The sequence below is a fragment of the Polyergus mexicanus genome, unplaced genomic scaffold, assembly GCF_030449975.1.
Source record: "Polyergus mexicanus isolate NDT 795.1 unplaced genomic scaffold, iyPolMexi1.0 SCAF_3, whole genome shotgun sequence".
Lineage (NCBI taxonomy): Eukaryota > Metazoa > Arthropoda > Insecta > Hymenoptera > Formicidae > Polyergus > Polyergus mexicanus.
The window spans coordinates 2,888,248-2,908,973 of NW_027223323.1; the positions used below are offsets into that span (position 1 = coordinate 2,888,248).

Consider the following 20,726-nt stretch of genomic DNA (forward strand, 5'->3'; position numbering starts at 1 on the left):
GCACTCGTCTTTTACTCGTCGTTCCCTTTTCGTCCTCTGTCCCCTTCTCCCTTCTTCCTCTCTGTCCCCTTTCCCCCCGTCTGTTCTATCGACTTATCGCGCAAACGTTACGAGAATGACTCTCTCCTCGTATTACTGCGCGTCTATTAACTAATTATCTCTCGCGATATTGCTATTTAATAATTATCTCGCTCGCTACTATTTATTGCGACGCTCTAAAGTTGTGCGTTTAACGAAAAAATCGTCGGATTCTATGATGTATTCGTATCTCGTAAGTGTTTTTGGAATGGAGGAACAGGGTAGGCTGTAATTGCACACTTTTTCGCTATCGCTGTATAATCGGAAGCTGCTAGTTTCCGCGCGCGAATGTACTGTATTTACTCTACTCTCTCCCAATTATACTTTTCCTTCTCATCTCCATCTAAAAGGAGGGAGATCCGGTGGCGTTGGGGATCCGGTCTCGTTTCCGCTTCAACCCCTCGCCCTCAAAAATAAGAACCCCCGTCTTCGGATGACAGTTCTAGTCATTGTAAATATCTCTAGCGAATAATAACAGCGTTGCGCCGAGAGAGTTGATTTGTGCAGATTCTATTATTTCCTACGACGATTTACGGCATTATTTTTCAACGGAAAGTGAAATATACGTGTTAAAAAAAAAATATTAACCCTCCATAACGTTTCATATTTTCCCTCTTCGTATCTCTCTGCTCGTTGGCAGCTGTTAAGAGTCAAGTAGAATAACCGGATCCAGAGAAAAAAAAAAGAATCACCAGTCATTGGCTATAATTATATACATTAATTATATAATTATAATTTTTTAAATTTCTAACTAATATTATATAAGAGAAAAAATATTTTTATCTTAAAAAATAATTTAAAAAGTTGGTAATATATGTATGTCTATTTTAAGATTCTTTTTTGTTTCACATATATAGTTTGTATAATAAAATTAATGAAGCTAAATATGTTACATGTTAAAACGCCATATTTCCAGATTACTATTTTAATGTAAGGAACAACACGAGGTAGGAAAAGGGCGCGTCGCGCGTGCTTCACGTTCCGCGAGGTGCAACATAACGCAAGGGTACCAATATGGAACCGGGGCAACGTGGTGCGAGAGAGAAGAGGTAGGAAACCCTTTCTAAAATCGCGGGTGCCAACCGCAGGATGGAGGGCCCGGGTAAGCACGGCGCGATCGGGGACCTTCGGTGGGGCCGGAGCGGGGTACGACGGAGGGGCACGCATTATTTCTTAATCCAGGCGAGAGAGAAGCGGGGAGAGTCCGACCAGCCGACCAACGAAAATGAAAGTGACGGAGAAAGTCGGGGCATTGTTACGAAGCGTAAAGCCCGCGGTGTGACGAGGTTATTCCTCGGCTCACGAATCGCCGGGGCCGGGATCTCGATCCGCATGAATTCTCGTCTCGCACACGACGACGAGAACCGGTATACTTTAATAGAGATGGACTCCCAATATTTTCCTGCCGAAAAGTCAAGAGAAAATAATTTGTCGCAATTTTTAATTTAAATCGTTAAATATCTTGGTGATATTAAATCCCTGAAATTTATCATCTCTCTTTGAAATTCTGTATTTTTATTTAAAAAAACGAACATCCGTTCGTAAAAAAAAATATTATTAACGAGTATCTTTCAGTTTGACCACAGGATGACTTTTATAGGGACAAGAAGAAGAGAATTTTGTTAGCAAAATGTCGAATATCAGCAAGCGCTATGTATTCTTTAAACGTTAAAATATTTCATTCTTCTTAAATATATGCACCATGCGCTCTTTGTTTGATTTGCGGACAAATAAAATGGTAATTTGACGCAAATCCGTGAAAAAAAAAACACACTATTTTTTCAACCGCGTAGGAACGTGTCAAAGTAATCTCGTTCGGAATTTCTGGGTTATCATTATCGTCGCTTTGTTCAACATTGTTGTCGCATTATTTATCGCGAGCAAACACTTAAAGGGTCTTCTCGGTTACACAATTTTTGAGATTGGAAGTGTTCCACGCATGTATATATTAAGTACATCGTGCTTTCTCTCTCTGATAAAACAGAGATATCCGCGTTTGATTGCATTAACGTTGCGACATATTTTTTTTTCAAATGTAACATTTAAGTTACATGCGATCGAATGTTTGACGGTAATTCTTGTTGCAAGCTGAAATGACGGTATCAGCGCGATGCTAATAGTGAATAATTATAATTATCCAACGCGCGCACGTGAAAACATAAGAATCATTTTGATCTTGCTAAATTTAATAATACGTTGCAATACTATAAAGAAACATTAGCGTAAAATGCAAATTACGTTTGATTTTCCATTAGCAATTTTTCGACATAGATGCTTGTCACAAGACACTGACTCGTAAAAAAAATAGGAGGATGATATAATATATAAAGTAAAAGTTTTTTTTTTATCTTGTTACCCAAACATGCCTTAATTCAAGTAATAATTATAAATATAGCAATGAGGGGGAGATATAACATAAACTTTATTTAATCTACGATTATCAAAAATCAACAATGTAGATCGGACGCAATTTTTAAGAGACGTCGCACCCGAAATTACAAATATTCGATAGGATGAAAGGCCGAGCGACGTTCCCCACTCTTCCTATACCATCATGGATCATTGGTGGCATTACGATATCACAAAACTTTCTCTCTCTGACTTAATAAATATTGACAATAGATATTGACTTGTAATGTCGTAATAATTAGCAGGCGATAGAAACTATTATTCTCTCAATCGGTTTATTAATTCGTAACTTATATAAAATGACTTACATTTTGTTTAAAAGCACTGACGTCTTGGATTAGAATAATAAATAAGTGTTAAAAAAAATTGGAGGGTAACAAGATCAATTTTTGATGCCAACAATTGTATCGATTCGCGAATTAAACTTGCCTATTTCTAATATTTTTCTCTATATATAATAATGAATCAATTTTTTTTTATTTAGAAATATTCTTTAGAAACGCAGATCTTTAATACATATTGGCTGAGATAAATTCACAGAGATTTTAAAATTCTATTAAAAATATGCGTTACGATAGACAAGCGTATTATTCCGATTAATGAGAACGGATCTACTGTTATACTTTGGCGACACAATCGTTGCGGAGAAAATTAATTTTGAAAAGAAAAAAAAAATACCGACGCTTCACCACGTGCAATAGCTATACACAGTCGCACTGACATAAGAGACGCCGACGAAAGTGCGGCGTTACATAATTCGAGCACGGGACACTTATTCTCGCGTCCGGTTGGTAGGAAACAAACGTTAGACACTTGGTAGGGATGGAAAGATGGCAGTCGGACAAGAAACTAATTACATTACTTTGTCGTAACGGAGGAAATGTTTTCACACAGTCGGTCTTTTGTATCTCTCAAATAGAAATCGATCCTCGGGTTTGTTGCAACATGTCGATTCCGTGTATTAAATATCGCGAATACGATAAATTAAAATAGGATGATCCATATTAGAATCATTACAAGATATCAACTTTTTTCACATTAATAAAACAAGGAGTTTTGGAGACAGTTCTTTTTTAATCTAAGATTTAAAGGTATAATTAATTCGAATTACAATCGAATTTAATATCTGAAAATGCTTGTCAGTTTATTTAAATATTAAAAAATGCAAGAATATTTATTAGATATTTTTTAATATTAAAATATTGATTACTATATAACGTATTATACTTTAAAAGGATTATCAGATATTTTTCAACGACAAAATTATTTTACGACATTCTTTAATACTTGGAGTCTGAAACAGAAGTTTATAATTAGTTCAATTCCAAACTATCATTATTATAACGCTATAACATTGCAAGAATAGGCGAAAAATCACAACCTATCTATTCGAAGATATCGAACGTTTAACGACTTGGATTTATTTCATAGATAACGCGCCGATCGCTGTGATGCAACTTTTTACCGCTTATCTTCATCTTAAATAATAATTATCGTGCTTTCCAGTTAGACTACGTAAAACAATCAGGCCTCGGACAGCTACATAAACCGTCGCGCGATCCAACCGGTCTTTCATCTGAGTCGGAAAAACTGGTTCCCCCGGCGCGGAGAACTGGCGATCCGAATCGCGATGAACAAACAGGCCAAAGACATACGCGTTTATATCGGCATCGATACGATGCCATTGAGGATAAAATCGAAATCAATGAATCGTGAGAGCATGTGTACAGCGTAAGAACAATACTTGTATAAATGGGCTCGTATATATATTTAATATTCTATCGATCACATATATAACGCATCTATAATGGAAAACAGTCAACATGTAAAGAAATTATATTTTCTCAAATTGAAAAAAAAGGATCAAATATATACAAATTATTAAATGTAGCAAAAAATATTAAAAATTTATGAATATAAATTTAAAAGAAAAATAATTATGAGACTCTATAGTACCAGATTTTATGAAGAGTAAACGATTAAATAAGAGTACTTGGAATAAATATATTATTATTATTTTTTTTTTTTTTAGCTAAAATGAAGTAAAAGAAAGGAATTGTATCTATATATGTAGAGGTTTTCCTCTTGATGAAAAGAAAAGGGAAAAGCATAAGTTTATTGATAGTGAAAGCAGTACGTTATGAAACAGCATGAACGAAGAAGCTGTTCCTTCTGCGTGATAAAGGAAGAACATTTGGAGCGATAGCGAAGTTAATCGTAAGTAGATTCGGGCCAGTAGTCGCGAACGAGCAAGCGGTTGGTCGGGTTAGTGAAACACTTGGAAAGGCGGCTCAAGGCTCAGCTAGCCTTGGACGCATTAGATTGCCTAATATTCAGAGCAATGCTGCGTATCGCCGCCATGGGGCAAAAATACGCGTGAAACCATGCGATAGAAGCACACGACTTTATTGTCGACGCGGGCAATTACCGCCGAAAAGAAGAAATGGCGTAAATTTATTGGCTTGTTGCCGCCATGAGGCCGAAGAAGCGCCAATCTATCAGCTGATCGTGCTTTCGTAAACTTCAGATCAACGCGATGAAAAAATTGAAAAATTGTTTCAGAAAGTTTCATCGCGCGTTTTCAAAATAATATAAGTCTCAAAGTTTGAATATATCGCTGTATAAAGTTAACAAATCAATTTTTTTTTTAATGTATCTTTAAAATTTGTTATTCTTTTAATATTATTGATTTATAAGTCCAAGTAAAAAAGAATACAGTTTGAATACATTGCGTTGAATATGAAAATTTTCTTCTTTTATGCGATTCTATTTTTTGCTCAATATCGTTAATTATTCCTAAGTATATTCAACAATTTTCTATATAACCTTCATTGTGACAAGCGATAAAAAATTTAAACATATTTAAATTGGTCACTTAGTATGCCTCTGTGCATAAGAGGGCTTTTCGGACTATCCTTATCAATATGGAATCAATTACAAATTTCTTATGTAAACGGCCGAAAGTTCTGTTAACTTTAGAAATGCGGGCTTGCGAAATTCTATTTTCGGCAATCACGTCGGCTTTTCATGGAGAATATTCAGCTCGATGGTTATAATCACTCGCGATTCACAATAGCCGACGAAGCAAGATCCCGACTGGTTCACGTTGTAAGACTGTTTAACCAATCGTCCGTTACAATCATCGACGTCTCGTGTGATGGAAGGATTTGCGAAATTTTTTATTACCTATTTATCTTCCATTTGTTTTTATATAATATTGCTGCAACTATTGACATGTCAAAGAGAAAGATATATATATAAAAATATATTATAAAATTTTGAAAAATGCGACAGATTTAAAGATGTGCGTATGCCAAAGCGATTTTATTAATCAAACACATTTTTCACATTTTTATAAGTGTATGCGTATATTATATTATCGTTTTAGTTTTACTAATCGGTTTAAAAATACTATAGCAAAAATATTGACCGTAATACACGTACGTAAGACAAGTAGTTACGATTATCGGAGTATTTTGCGTTCCTATCGCGCTCGTAGATTATCATCGAAACCACATTATGCGTTTTCAAAAGGTACGTAAAAAGAGTGAAATACGCGCGGCGCGCACACACATACGCATATGTATATAAAAACACGTGTGCGTATCTTCGCGCGCGTCGGGTTATGACATAACGACGTAATGCATGCGTTTAAAGGAGACCATCGGAGAGAGAGAGACGCGAGCCGTCTTATACGGGGGAAAGCACTGTTCACTTTCACCGTTCGCAGGCTTTTACATTGTAACACACGCGTGCACCACGCCGGTCTCCGTAGGTAGATAGGTAGATAGGTAGATAAGTAGATAGGTACACAACTCCGCGCGGCGTCTCTCTTTCGCGTCCCGCCGTTTAATATAATACCCAGACGAGCTCTCGCAACGCGAGGACCTGCATCGATCTTACGTAAATCCCGTCGGAAGACACTTTGTCCTCAAAGTTTTTCACAGCCGCGCAGCTCACACAGCTAAGAGCAGTGAGAACATTTCGTCTCTGTAAAAAATTGAACGCGAGGACGGCTCTATATATATATATATCATTGAATATTTTTTAGACATCTCTTTCTTTCATTAAAAGTCTTAGATATGTAGATATTCATTAATATCGTCGTTAATTATTGTAACATGAATGATTAGATGATTTGCATTAAAATTAATTATTATAAACATAAATATTATATAATATTATTATTTTTATTTGAAAACACATTAATTGCTTTAATAAATACAATGATCTCTTTCCATTTCTCTAGATATGCAATAATGTTATTTTGATGATATGATTTATATGAGTTTATACACAATATATATGATATATTTTATATATTATATTATAAGATACTTTTTTATATACAATAAGAAGCAACGACGATATTAATTATTTGAATTAATCTTTATTTTAAGATACGTGTAATATAAGTATAAATCAGATATCTCATAGAAAGCCTAATGACTTTCCTCAATAGTGATCGCAATAGTGATCGATCAGTCAGTCTTCTTCAATTAAGCCAGATATCGAAACATCTTGATCACGATGTTTCTGATTTAATGTTGGCAACATAATCGCCGGATTAGTCACACTCAATTCAATAAATAGACAAAAATAGAACGAGGCAGATTTGCTTACGTGTAATTGTAAGATTTATTACTTCTCTCGCATGAATATTATTTCATTTATTATCTGGAAGTGTATACATAAGCAGCAGATATTTGATATCATATTTTCTTGAGCAATGCGATTCAAAATTATTACGCTTCCTTTCCAATCATATAAGATTCTTAATAAATGCAAATATTTAATCAAGAAAGTCCGCAGGAATAACTAAAAATTATATTTTAATAGAACTAAATTATAAATTTTATACATATCTTATAATCTGATTTAAGTTTTTAATATTCTAAAATATTTGTTGTTGAATATTAAAAAATTATGACAATTCTTTTCTCCAATAATGATAATTTTAGGAGAGAGAAAAAGAAAAGAGAGAGATCCAATTTCCTCTATATATTTTAATATAAAACTCTCAAATCTTTTTTTTAATTAAAAATTTTGATACCTTAACAACACTTAAATTAGACGGAGCTTGTTTGCGCGTTATATTTTCTCAATCATTAAGTCATTTCATTTCAAATTTGAATGATCTGCTTATTTTTCTAAGTGCATGTTTTTATGAATTTTTTAAAATTTCTTTCTATTCTCTTCTTTTCGTTGCAGACCAAACGTTGGGTAAAAGTACGCGACCTAACGGTACGCTCCTTCATAAGGTACCGTGTATCCTCGGTGCGATACGTAAAGTAAGGCGGGCACTTTCGAATTGCATAACCGCGGCCTGCGCCTTCATTCGGTTATGTCAGAAGAAAGCTGCCGAGAGAGCCTGTCTGGGAAACGTAGGTATGGTTGTAGGTAGATAGGTATACATCACACGTACACACTTATACGTACGCTCTCCGTGCGCGTCTGCTTCTTTTTAAACATTATAAATAAACGCGCGACACACACACACACACACATACACATACAAAATTTCTTAGCTGGCACTCAAACACCCTATTCATTGAAAGGGCACGGCTCTCCCCCTCCTCCTCGCTCAAATACAGTATATCCCAGGATTCAAATTAAACACGGATTAATAATATTATCAAAAATTTGCTCAAAAATAAACTCTTCTAGAGCATCGTAAATATTCTCTAAAAATTTGTTAGTATGTTTTGCAAAAAATTTTTTAAGCCTATATTATATCCATCTTTTGATTCATAAATATCCAAGTACTTGATCCATGAATTTTTATATTTATATTTTATTAACGACATTTTATTGTACGGTTACATATAAACTTTTGGTAAATATTTACTACGTTTTATTGTGATTTTCGGCGATTTTATTATCGCGCTTTACTTTCACTAATTCTCCTTATATGAGAAACGATATTCATCGATTAATCGTGTCCATGTTGGATAAGTAAAACAAAATATGACATTGCTGCAAAATTCTATTCACATCGAAAGACAAAAACTTAGGTTTAAATATGAATCACGATTATCGAAATAATTTATATATTGAAATAGTGATGCTACAAAAAGAGGAATCCCCTCTGAGCTCTAAGAATCTAGTATGGGTACTTGTTTGCCCTAAACACACTAAATACTTAATCCTCTGGCGGTAAGAGCTAAGAACAAGAGGACACGCCGGCTTTCCTTTGAGCCTACTTTTTGTCAAAGAACATTATATAAACGCAACGATACGATGTCAACGCCACGCGCTTCACCTGATTTACAATTGAATTTGCATTTTATTTCCAGCTTTTTCGCCTCCGTACGAACACATATTTTCTTTTTATTTTGACCAATGCTATCCCTTATAATATATGTATAGGATACCTTTCCTTTTTCTTACCTTGTTCTCTCCTTATTCGATACTTTCCGTCGTAAGTTTTTAAACGAGGTCGGTGATATAAATTCACTGACCACCGCAACTGATCCCAAGGGTATTTTGTTATATTTGACGTAACAACAAGTCCCATCATAGTCACATATATCATTGCCGGATGCAAAAGAATGCGATTTCGACCTTCAACGCCAGTATGGTGTAACGGAGAGTCAGTCATTTTTCAATGAAATCAAATTGAAATTAATCAAGATGAAAAATGATCTGACTCCTAGGTAAATGGTCAGGTAAGATTTACTCTTGGATCCTTGTCTAAATATTATCTCTAAGGAGTAATTATCTTCAAATGTTATGTAAGTTGGCTCTAAATTTTCAGTAAAACATTTCTATATAGCGCTGCGCGAGGATTTCTTTATCTTAATTTTTGCACAACGATTATTTGAACTATTATGTAATGAATAATTTTGTTTATTTTTATTTCTCAATTTTCTTTAAAGATATAGATAAATATTTTGTAAGTAAAATTCTATATGTCATTTATTTTTTTATATTAATTTATAGCAAGACATATCTTTTTACACAAACATTTGTGAGTTAATATTTCAATAACTGATTTCCTTCATTATTCTTTTACGAAATATTATATCATATGCTTCTACATTAATAAATATGCGACCTCAGATATTGATAATCATATATTTCTATTTTGACTAAAGTAGACAATTTTACAGAATCTTGACAATATTCTCTCTCATCAAATACTCTAATAATTATTTTATTTGTAATAAAAAAATTTATCGATATATAAAATCGATATATAAAATGCGTTAAATTTGATGCAAATAAGAAACTGCAAAATAGAAAAAAATAGCATGCTATAAAGTAGAAAAACATCATGTTATACGAAACAGAAAAAAAAAAAATAACACGTTACACGAAATGATGATTGGTCGTAAAATTATAACGCAACGTACTATCTTTTACGTTAATTACTGAGTCATTTACGGGTTAACGTGTGCACGTGCAACATGATAAAGGCGTGAAACTAGTAAAATGTTGCCTTATCACTAATAGCACGGCCGTAGGGTAATAGTGAGACGGCGCGTTTATGGCGCGCGACTATTCCTTATCGACGTTAATTTTTTATCACTTGCTGCCGAAGTTAAATTTATCATTTAATGCCAAAGTTCTTAATCACGTTTTGTGTTAGAATGCAGTATTGTCTCGCTCGTTCTTTTCCAATTTTTAGAGAAATATTGCGCAACGATGTTCGCTGTAGAGTTACAAAGCATTACATAAGCGAATTTTATCAGCGCGATTCGAACGTAAATCTACACGTATGCTTAAACAATTAAATTAATTTTACTTTGATTTTGATATCAAACTTAAAATCTTTTTTGTTGAACTTGTAAAGAATTATTCTAAAAAATCAGTTTCGATATACAGCGAAAATACTTCAAGTAATCTTTATGTATAAGTAATATCTTTAAGAGACTATATTTAGTTCCTTTAACAAAAATCTATTTTTCTTATGAATATATGAAAAAATCGCTTTATGTTATTGGCGTATTAATAATAATCTGTAATTTTACGTATCTTTGTTATATTTGTAAAGAAACGTGAAGTAACTTTGGCGTAATTATATATGTACAGACGTGCATAACTTTGCAATATTACATATGGAAATGTCTTAACCGTCGCATTGTTGCACAAATGCGTTACAATTTGCGGCTTATGTAAAATGCGATTATATGCATGACGAAGCAACCGTAAAATACCGCACATTTTTAGAAAGCGCTTAAAGTCATTGCGTGTGCCGTATCTATGCTGATATTGTCCGCGTTATAAGTAGGAGGTCATCGTAGAGATAGCGTAAAAGCAGCATAGTAAATCTTATCGTTGCCGTTAAATTTGTGAACTATAATTTGCATAAAGTAGAACGACCGTGAATTCTGCACGTGTAGCTTATAAAACTAAACGATAGCTTATTTCTGTTCTTTTATCGAACAATTTCACTTTCTTCTTCTTTATTTTTTTCAATTTTGCTTCTGCTCAAGTATCCTTGCAACAAAGTATCCTTGAACTCTCTCGCATATGTTGCTCGCTTACATGTAGGTTGAAGTGCGTCCAGAATATTCAATTTCATTTCAACTTATTTTTCAGAAATTCGAAATACGTAATTACGTACAGTTTTCACAGATATATAAACACCTATATATTATATAATTAAAAAATAAATATTATTATTAAAATGTGTATTGTTTAATATATCTGTCGGTGGATATATTTTTGTGGAAAGTTTGCTCATTTAAATATATATCTTTGAAATTCAGTTTATTTATATCATCCTTCTCTTCGACGATAGACAAAGATTGTTTCTTAACGTAGTAAAAATGCTTTTCCTCGATTCATCGGTTTTTCTTTCTAACACGGGGGGGGGGGGGGATATCCCTTGTTGACGACCATATGAAAATGATTATTTTATGACAACGAAACGTATTGTTTCACGATCGTACCGGCTGCAAGATCATGCGCAGCTTGATTACGAGAACATTGGCAGCGCGATAGTCTATAGGTGCTTGCATTATGCGTGGCCATGTATGAGCGTGCTCACGATTGTCACGAAAATAGGTCGTCGAGCTGTGCTACGACTGAGATTGTATATGTACGTATATATGTGCATGCGAGGGAAAAAAGAAAGAATTATACTGTTTGCTTTCCTTCTCTTCAACGGGGCCAGATATTTGGTTGGTTTACTCGCTCGTGGACGTTTTAATGACTGCCCTAGAAATATTTCGTCTGCTCAACCACACAGTTAAAACGAGCTTATACTACTTAATCTGACGTGAATCATCCAGATATGATATATAATAGAATGAACAGATTTATATAATTCATCAATCAACTACCCAATGCAAGTCGATTTAATCTCGAAGGTATTTACAGTTTTTGGAAGAAACCCAATGTATGCGAGAGATGTGATTTTTGCTTCGAAATCACAATCGTTTGTACTAAAATATATAATTCCAAGCTCTCTCTCTATTCTATATAATCTTTAGAAATTTAATATTTTCTGTATATGAAGTAAAATCTTTCAATATATTGAAGAGTTGTTTACACATTTTACGCTAAAGTTTTTACTCCAGACAATCGAAAATGATCATATTTTCATTATTTATAATATATAATTGAAAAACACATATAGTGAATTTATCAATTACATAATACAATTGAATTAATATTTTATGCATTTATTATTGTATAAATACAACGAATTTATACAGATATAAGAGAAAATTTTTTTGCGAAAAGGAAAAAATATATAATTCACAAGCGACTCGAGGAAGCATTTCCTTTCTCTAAATTGACATTTAACTTTTACCACATTCCCAAATTAACAATTAAGTAAACGTGATTCGTGTAAGCCGCCGCCCTTGCGTTCGTCAAAAGCGACGACCGTAGCAATAAAATTACGTAAGGCTATCGTACGTTTAAAGTGGGTCAGAATGCCGACTGGGCCGATGTCGAAAAGAATCGTGAACGAAATGGGTCAGCGCCGGAAACGATGTCGAAACGTATCGCGCGTCTAGCCGCGCTTTCTTCGCGACCTTCCTCCCTGTCTATAAATACGCGTACGTGCGTGCCTTTTATGCACGCGAACAGAAGCAGACACGCGGGTGCGTGCGAGCTTTACGGGCGTGAAGCGTTTCTACAACTACTGCCCGGGAAAATAGGTCGGCGACAAACATGATACATAGTTACGTACTTTCGAATGACTGCTGTGCGGTACTCGTAAACCTCCGCGCCGTGAAGAAATCACATTCTGTATCAAATTTAGAGGACATTTCTCATAAGTTTATTTCAAAATGTTTGCGGACAGTTTGTTAAAATTAGCGCTTCTATTGAAATGAATAGAATCATTTATTTATTAGTCTCATTAATCAGTAATATTTTAATGTTATCTTTTATGAGGTTCCGCTATTATTTACCGATGACTGTATTTATTTTATTATGATAAATGAATTTATGAAAAACAATCACTGAAATAATTGAAAATTATTATTATTCAATATATGATATAGCGAGATTATAAAATTTATATTAAAACAAAAGTGCAAGACGTACAGAAATATCTTGTACTAGATGTTTTAGAAGAATTCTATTTCTGTATGATGCTTATATTTTTATCAAGCTATATCCGTATTGTGCACATTAGTTTCTTCATTTTATCGCATCGAAGAGACGCAAAGAAATGTTGTAGTACGTTCCGCGAATAAGCTTAGCAGCATTCACAGAGATGTATATATAGAAATATCTCCGGCTACTTAGAAAGTCGTTAACGTCGTCGTTGCCTTATAAAGTTCCACGATTTTTAACGACGGGGAGCAATATTGTTTCACCCGTGATACGCAACCAATATCGTTATACAACGCTCGGGTGATATTATTAGTGACCCGTCTGGATGATTGCTCGGCAGCTGCCTCTGCCAAACGGTCAAACGGTCTAGGCGCTTTCTTCCCGACCTTCCTCATCTATAAATAAGCATGCAAGCTTACGCGAATGCGTTTATGCAATTGTACGAGAAATAGGTCAGGCTAACGAGAGCGCGATTCTTGTTTCGTTTTTTTTTTTCTTCTCTTAATCGCATACATTTCCGTTTTCCCATTTTTTGGCGAAGATTAGCATGTTAGCATGGGTAGCGTTAAACCGGATTTCCTGTACGGGCGCAAAAACAATTTTAAGCTCGTTTGATTAGATATCAGGAATTTACGTTCCGCCTATGGTTTCGAATATTATTGACATTTGTCTTTTTTTTTTTTTTTATACGATTGTTATGTTTGCTCTATTTTTGTCTAAAAGAGGAATTCGTTTATAATTATTCAAATGCGCGACAAATCGTAAAATATTGATAATGATTATACAATATTTATCGCTAGAAGGGGAAATAAAAAAAAATAGATCGACGAATACCTACGGATGTCGCGATAGAATTGGGATCGCAGCGTGCTTTCTTCTTGGCCTTCCATCTTCCTTGACTTCTACTTTGTTCGTCTTCGTCGTTTCTATAAATAGCAGCCTGCACGCGCTTATACGCTTGTGCACGTCGACGGTCGACTACGTGAACCGAGGGACACGCGTGTATTCACGCACAGTGCACGGTTGCGACAGTCTGCCTGATTGCGACAGGGCCGTACGCATAATATATTCAGTGGGAGGAGGCATCTCTTCCTCCTTTACGTTATCGTGTTTTTTGTCTATTTGCCTTTTACGATCTCGAGACGTAAGGCAAATGCTATAAAAAAAATAAGGCGTGCTCTCAATTTCAAATATACGCCCTTCGTCCTCGTTTATTCGGGGCGAAATAAGCCTTTAATTTTTTCGGGTTTTGTAGGTAGGAAAGACGATAAAGTACACTCGTGTAATATCTAATGATTCTTTAAACAACCAAGACCCTTGGATTCTTGTATAAGTAGGTTTCGTCACGCATTTTCTAAAAGTGGGACATTATCCAATTGTGGCTGACATTATTGGTAGCGAGAAGTTACGGTAGCGCAACAAGTGGTCCTTTCAACAATCTCAGTTAATCCGACTGCAGCAAAGTGTTATATTTCTAAGAGATCGACAAAGCGCGAGAAAGCTTTGGGAAAGACTGGCCTTAACTACCGATTCGAAAAGGTAGCTTCTCGATGCATCGTAAACGATATTCTTTCGTTTACCACTACTATGAACAACTATATAATGCAAAATGTTGGCTTAGCTTGTTTTCACAGCTCTTAGTCTAATCGCCCTGTAAATGCTTCTTTATGTGCTCCTGCTGACCGTCGGAAAATAAAGTGCCTCGGAAAATTAAGTGAAAACAGTTTAAAATACGAGAAAGCACTTGTAACATTGTATACGAAAATAGTCTAATTTTATACGTTGGTTTCTAATTTTCATTGAATTTGGTGAAGACTAACGTGTAAAATTACAGATACAAATGAAAAACTTATATCTGTGTATATTAGCATGTTAAAAAAGGATGTCTCTATCCCCTGGAAAAATACGGAAAATCTGAAATTCTCGGGGATTTCTTTCGTATCTAAAAAAAATCATCATTCAATATTTTAACAAAATATTAAATATGAAATACATATACTTTATTGTAACGTTTAGTGATAAAAGATGAAAATATTAATGTTGGAAATGAAAAATGTTTACGAAAATTATTCAGTGTCTTTTTTTTTCAATGCATTTGTAAATCTAGCACTCGAAATTTAAGTGGCTCTGCGTTTTTCCTTCTCATGAGTGAAAACCGTTTGAAAATACATATAATAAAAAATCTTATTTTAAAAAGTTGCACCAAAAAAAAAAAATTATATTTTCCTTTCCTGAAATTATGAATGAAAATACTTGGCAAATCAAGGAATGTTAAAGGAATTTTTTTACAAGATTTGAATAGACACCCTGTAAGAGATCGAAAATTTTCTAATCATTCGTACATTTTACGCTAAAAATATTTGTGCCTCTAAACCCTTTTTCCTTTCCCGAAGACGATCATCAGCGAAATCTTAAGGTACAGTCGGAGTTAACGTTAGCAACGAATATATAATAAGAGGGGCCACACTATTATTTCGACACGCCGCTCTCTCGGGCGACCGGCCCTTCTCCTCTCTTCTCCGCTGTTACGGGGCCCACTTACGTAATTTTCTCAACTGCCGGAGTGCGCCGACGAAACGAAATTGAAAGTAAAATAACCAAATGTTCCCCATACCGGTGATCTACGCTGTCGTTGAAATACAATAAGAAGCGGGGGACGAGAAGTCCGGCGACAAGTAGAAGCTGAAAAAGTACTCTCTTGATCTAAATGAAAAAGGAGAAGGAGGAAGGCTGTCCTGCCCTTCTCACAGCAGGAGGAAGTGGTCGCGGAAACGGCACTTTCTTTTTGCCGAGCTTGAATAAAGCTACCTGACGCATGGCCATCGCGCGCCGGATCGGGGTGTGTGCCTGCTGGTGCTTACAAAATTCTAAAGTTAATCAACCCCTCCGGAATACGTCCCTATGCATTTGAAAAAAAGAGAGAGCAACTGCAATTTTTCATGAGTTGTTTTCAGATGTGTATCAGGTATTTTGTAAATTCTCGAGAGTCTTTTAGATAAATCATTTTTGATAACAAACTTATCGAATTGATTATGAATGAAACAATTTATCTTATTTAAATAGTTTGAGGAATCGATCTCTAGATAAATTAACTATAGTCGATTAATTAATTATAGTCGACAAAATTATTAATGTTCGATTCTTTTTGTACGTAGGTTCACGATGATTCGCGATGGGCGCTTTATAGTTTCATGTTTCGAGATGATTTTTGGATGAGTCGATAGAAAAGCTCGCGCGCCGATCTCGCGTTGTTGGCTCGGATGAATTCACGGGAAGATCTATTTTCCCGCGAGTCAGTCACTTGGCCAACCGCTTGGCTGAGAGCCACTTATTGCATCTTAGCAACCTCTTCCTAACTCTCCGGACCTTGCTCCCATTTCACCGCTAGGAGATAAAGAGGTAGGAGCAACTAGATCCTCCGCGCGTCGTACGATATACTCCTCTCGGGCGAAAGTAATCGTTAAGCAAATAGCACTTTGCGCTGATGAAATTGATACTTCCGCGTGAATCAATGGAAATATTAAACGTAAAAAAAGAAAATATAAAGCGATCCAGCAGAATGTATCTCCCTCTCCCCCAAATTTCTTTTATTAAAAGATATTATGAAATGCTATAAAAAAAGCAGCGCTAAATTTATGAAATATAAATGCTAAATCTGCTAAAGTAAATTACTTTTTTTTCTTTGTATGTTTTTTGGAGAATTTGTATCAAAATACATATATTTGAGATTTTTCTTCGCGCGACGAATAATGTCTAAGAGTTTACATTTTCTATAGAGCTACATTCTAACATGGGATGAGATAAAATTGTTTCGTCGAATTTAGCACAGGGTCGAACGGCAAGAGCTGCAAATACCCGATTTCACTGATATAGTTCTCCTGATGGACACGGTGCAATAACCCGTTTCTCGCTTTTTCTAATATTGTACCGCAGTGCCCTTAAAACACGCAATACGTATAATACGCATTCAGGGCAATTTCTATCCTTTTTGACTCAAGGATAAAGGAGAAACAATGGTCCTTCGTCTCGGCCGGTCGATTCGCAAAAAATTACGAGAAAAACTAAAGCAAAGAGACGAGAAACGTGCGAGTGAAAATTATGTCGGTCAATACGTGGCGATATTTTTGTACAAGACGGATGGATAGAAGAAGAGAAGAAAAAAAAAGGGAAAGAGAAGAGAGAACAAACGAAATACAATTCGGGCAGATAGTCAGGCAAATTTCCTGAAACTTTTTTTCAAACAATCGGAGAAAAGAAAACACGGAAGGGAACTCGAGACAGGGTAACACAGATTAGAAAAAAAAATCCTATAATTTGGATGTTGTAACCAATAACAATCTGAGGCATTTCCAACCGAGCGCTCGTAAATGTTTTCGTAAATGCCTCATAATGCCAAACGGCCGTTTCTCTTGGTCCATTTTTGAAGAATACAGAGAGAGAGAGAGAGAGAGAGAGAGAGAGAGAGATTTTTGGCGACTTATATCCATCCCTTGCGTCTACGAATATGTTTGAGGTTGCCGAAAGCTTTATACCAATGATATGGTTTCATGAAATTAATTTTATCACCGTCCTTGGACCTTTTATCCCGGTAAAATGTAGATGTGAATAGTTTCTATAGATTCCTGGACATTCGCATAATGCATATATAAAATGGTGATATACAGTTTATTTTCATTTTCTCTCTTTTTTTTTTTTTTTTGCACATCCATTGTTGCAAAGATAGTGCGAGTTAAACAAAGATAAAGATTTATTATTAAAAAAAAGTAGATGAAAGGCTTACATTTATATATAAAACTTATATATTTACATCATAATTTTTTAAGGATGTTAGAGTTATGGGATAATGGTAATATATTACATTATATATATATATATAATAATTCATCTTTTTCAAAAAATATATTTCTTTTATCTACTTATTTCTAAAATTGCTGCGATATATTTATTTCAATATATTTTATTTGTTTCTTAGAATAAAATAATTTTTTCTGACAAAATAAAAACAACGCAACATAAGTTAGCTGATAAGCGTGGAGAGTAATTATGACAGGTGTACGCGCATTAACTCCCTAGCTTTTAAAACTTTGATATAACTGTTTCTCTCACGTTGTCTAATTATTACTTTCGCGTGCATTAATTATAGAAAAGAGAGAGAGAGAGAGAGAAAGGAGAGAGACCTTATGATTATATTTAATACTAAGTCAATGGAGATTACATTTTACGGTCTCAAATGATGTCTATGCTTCTTCTGTACATCCATCCAAGGCTGTAACTTTATTGTGTTAAGGTTTTGAAATATGTACGTTTAACTCTTTCCTCGTTTCTATGTTATTCGTGTGACATGACACATGTTGATGACTTAATGTGAATCTTTGATAATAGTGTCACATCATAGTCTACAAACTGAAAGTTCTCAATGATTGACGAAAAATATGTTCATTCTCGGAAGTTTGTGGACTTGTCAGATGTTTTCTTCTCTTTGTTGTTGCACTTTCATTTGTAGTTTAAAAATGAACAGATAATAAAACTTAATACTCAATATATTAAAAAGACATTTACACGCGCTTGATTATAAATATATAATCGGTATAAATTTTATGATAATTATTATGTAGCGTATTATATGTATTATTATTATGTAGCGCTTGTAATTACGTTATTTATACCCCCCCCCCCACGCCCACCCCCGAGGACAAAATTAATGTTTTGTTAATATTGAGAAAATGTTAACAAATTATAATTCGTATTATAAATTTGTATACATTTTTATTTTCATTAATTAGCAAAGACGAACAAACGTTTTTGCGTATATTGTGATAATTACTTTATTTATTTATTTATTTATTTATTTATTTTTTTTTTTTTTGACAAAACAACAATTACAATCAATTTCAACATTCTCCGTAAAATAAAATTTCTTCTCATTTTGTTTCTATTCATTGATATCTCGTAATCATTAAATCCTAATTGGAAACTGATGTATGAAATCATGTCGAGGTGACTTATACAGATGTCATTCGACTTTTCATCGTCTCGAGGTTATTATAATGAAACTCGACTAGTTACGGGGCGACGGCTGAGAAAGATAATATGTAACTAGATAAAACACGTATACTCTCTTTGATATAGGACATTGCACTACGGAAGCAATAAAAACATGAATAAAAATAGAAAGTACATCTATAAAATTAAATTCAAAAAAATTTTTTTTTTATTTATGTATTAATAAAGAATTCATTAAAAAAGAATATATATAAATGCGACAGATAATATTTATAATCATTTATTATCTTTTTATTATAGATATGTTAATATAGTATATTTAATATTTATTTATTAATATATTAGATTTACATACATATATTTAATAAAAAAAAAAATATATATATATATATATATTAAATATTATCTATAATAAAAATATTAATAAATGATCATAAATATATAAATTGATGTCTTATAACATATTTATATTATAAAGATAATTTACAAAAAAAAAACTATACAAAATTACATTATTACTTTTTTAATTGAAAAAGAGTAATTATTTATGAATAAATATACATATATACTACATGTGATAATACTATAGACGTTTAGAGACAATGAAGTTTTAAACTAGATCTATATATGTACAAGGTGTGCCATGAGAATGTCCCTATCTATAAATAATTAGTCGTTTTATTTCGCGATTTCAATGCTTCGATGCCGTATGTTTAACTGCATTATTAAAAAGAAGAGAGGCGATCGATGTAGAAGCGGAAAGACTCTAGGATAGATTAGCGATGCCGAAATCCATTTTCTCGTTTCTGGCGCGACACGAAAGAAAATTGTTCAACGGCGCTTCGTCAATACGTGAGCCTAATAAGTATTCGCGGTTATTCCACATCTCCATCTTATCAGCGAAACTTCAGGCGCAGTTATCCACACGAGCGTTTCAATTTCCGAATGACCCAATTTCGCAACGGCATCGCCGTACGCATACACGCGTGTGTTGCATTTGCTCCCGCGGATCGTCCATATTTTCCACGTGTTCCTGAAAGTTTGTTTAGCTCGACATGCGCGGAGCGATAACTCGTGTTATCAGATAGAAGCGCCGCGATATCGAAAAGACATTAGATGCCTTTCTAGTTTTTGACAAAATTTTGGGCGAATTTTTCTATGAACTCTATCTTTAATCCCGAGCAGACATCGGGAAAAAGGAATATACGTCGTTCTTGGCATACGATACATATTTCTTTTTCAAGGTTTGATTTTGACTACAATCTTTTCGTGAAAGAAATTATACAGTCACGAACCAGTTATTTTGCATGTCTCGAATTTACATATTTACTAGCAGGCACAAACACAAATAAGAAATTAACATAATTTTTTTGCTCACGTTTCCCTTATCAGTACTTAATGTAAAGTTTAACGATAGCGCGAAATGTTACTAGCATGTCTTCATAACTATTACCGATATTATATCATGTCTGTAGTAAGATTAAAAAGCTATTTTCTGCACATTCTTTGCGTTTAATATATGTCAATATTTCACGTATGCGCATGTATATGACATAAAATAAAACAATCATATACTCTTACATATTTTATTAGATATAGATATTATAATAGCAGATTTTACTTCTTGAAATTACATCATCCTCTCTCTCCCTTCTTCTAACTATACGGACCTTTTCTGTGTATGCGACATACTTTATTTACATCAACGATAATTAGGA

At 34.1% G+C, this 20,726-nt stretch overlaps 1 protein-coding gene across 1 annotated transcript in view; it reads left to right on the top strand.

Moving 5' to 3' along the window:
• The window catches only part of LOC138931769 (tyrosine-protein kinase Dnt), a 110,573-nt gene that overhangs the window by 88,872 nt on the left and 975 nt on the right, over positions 1-20,726 (top strand). The window lies entirely within an intron of this gene.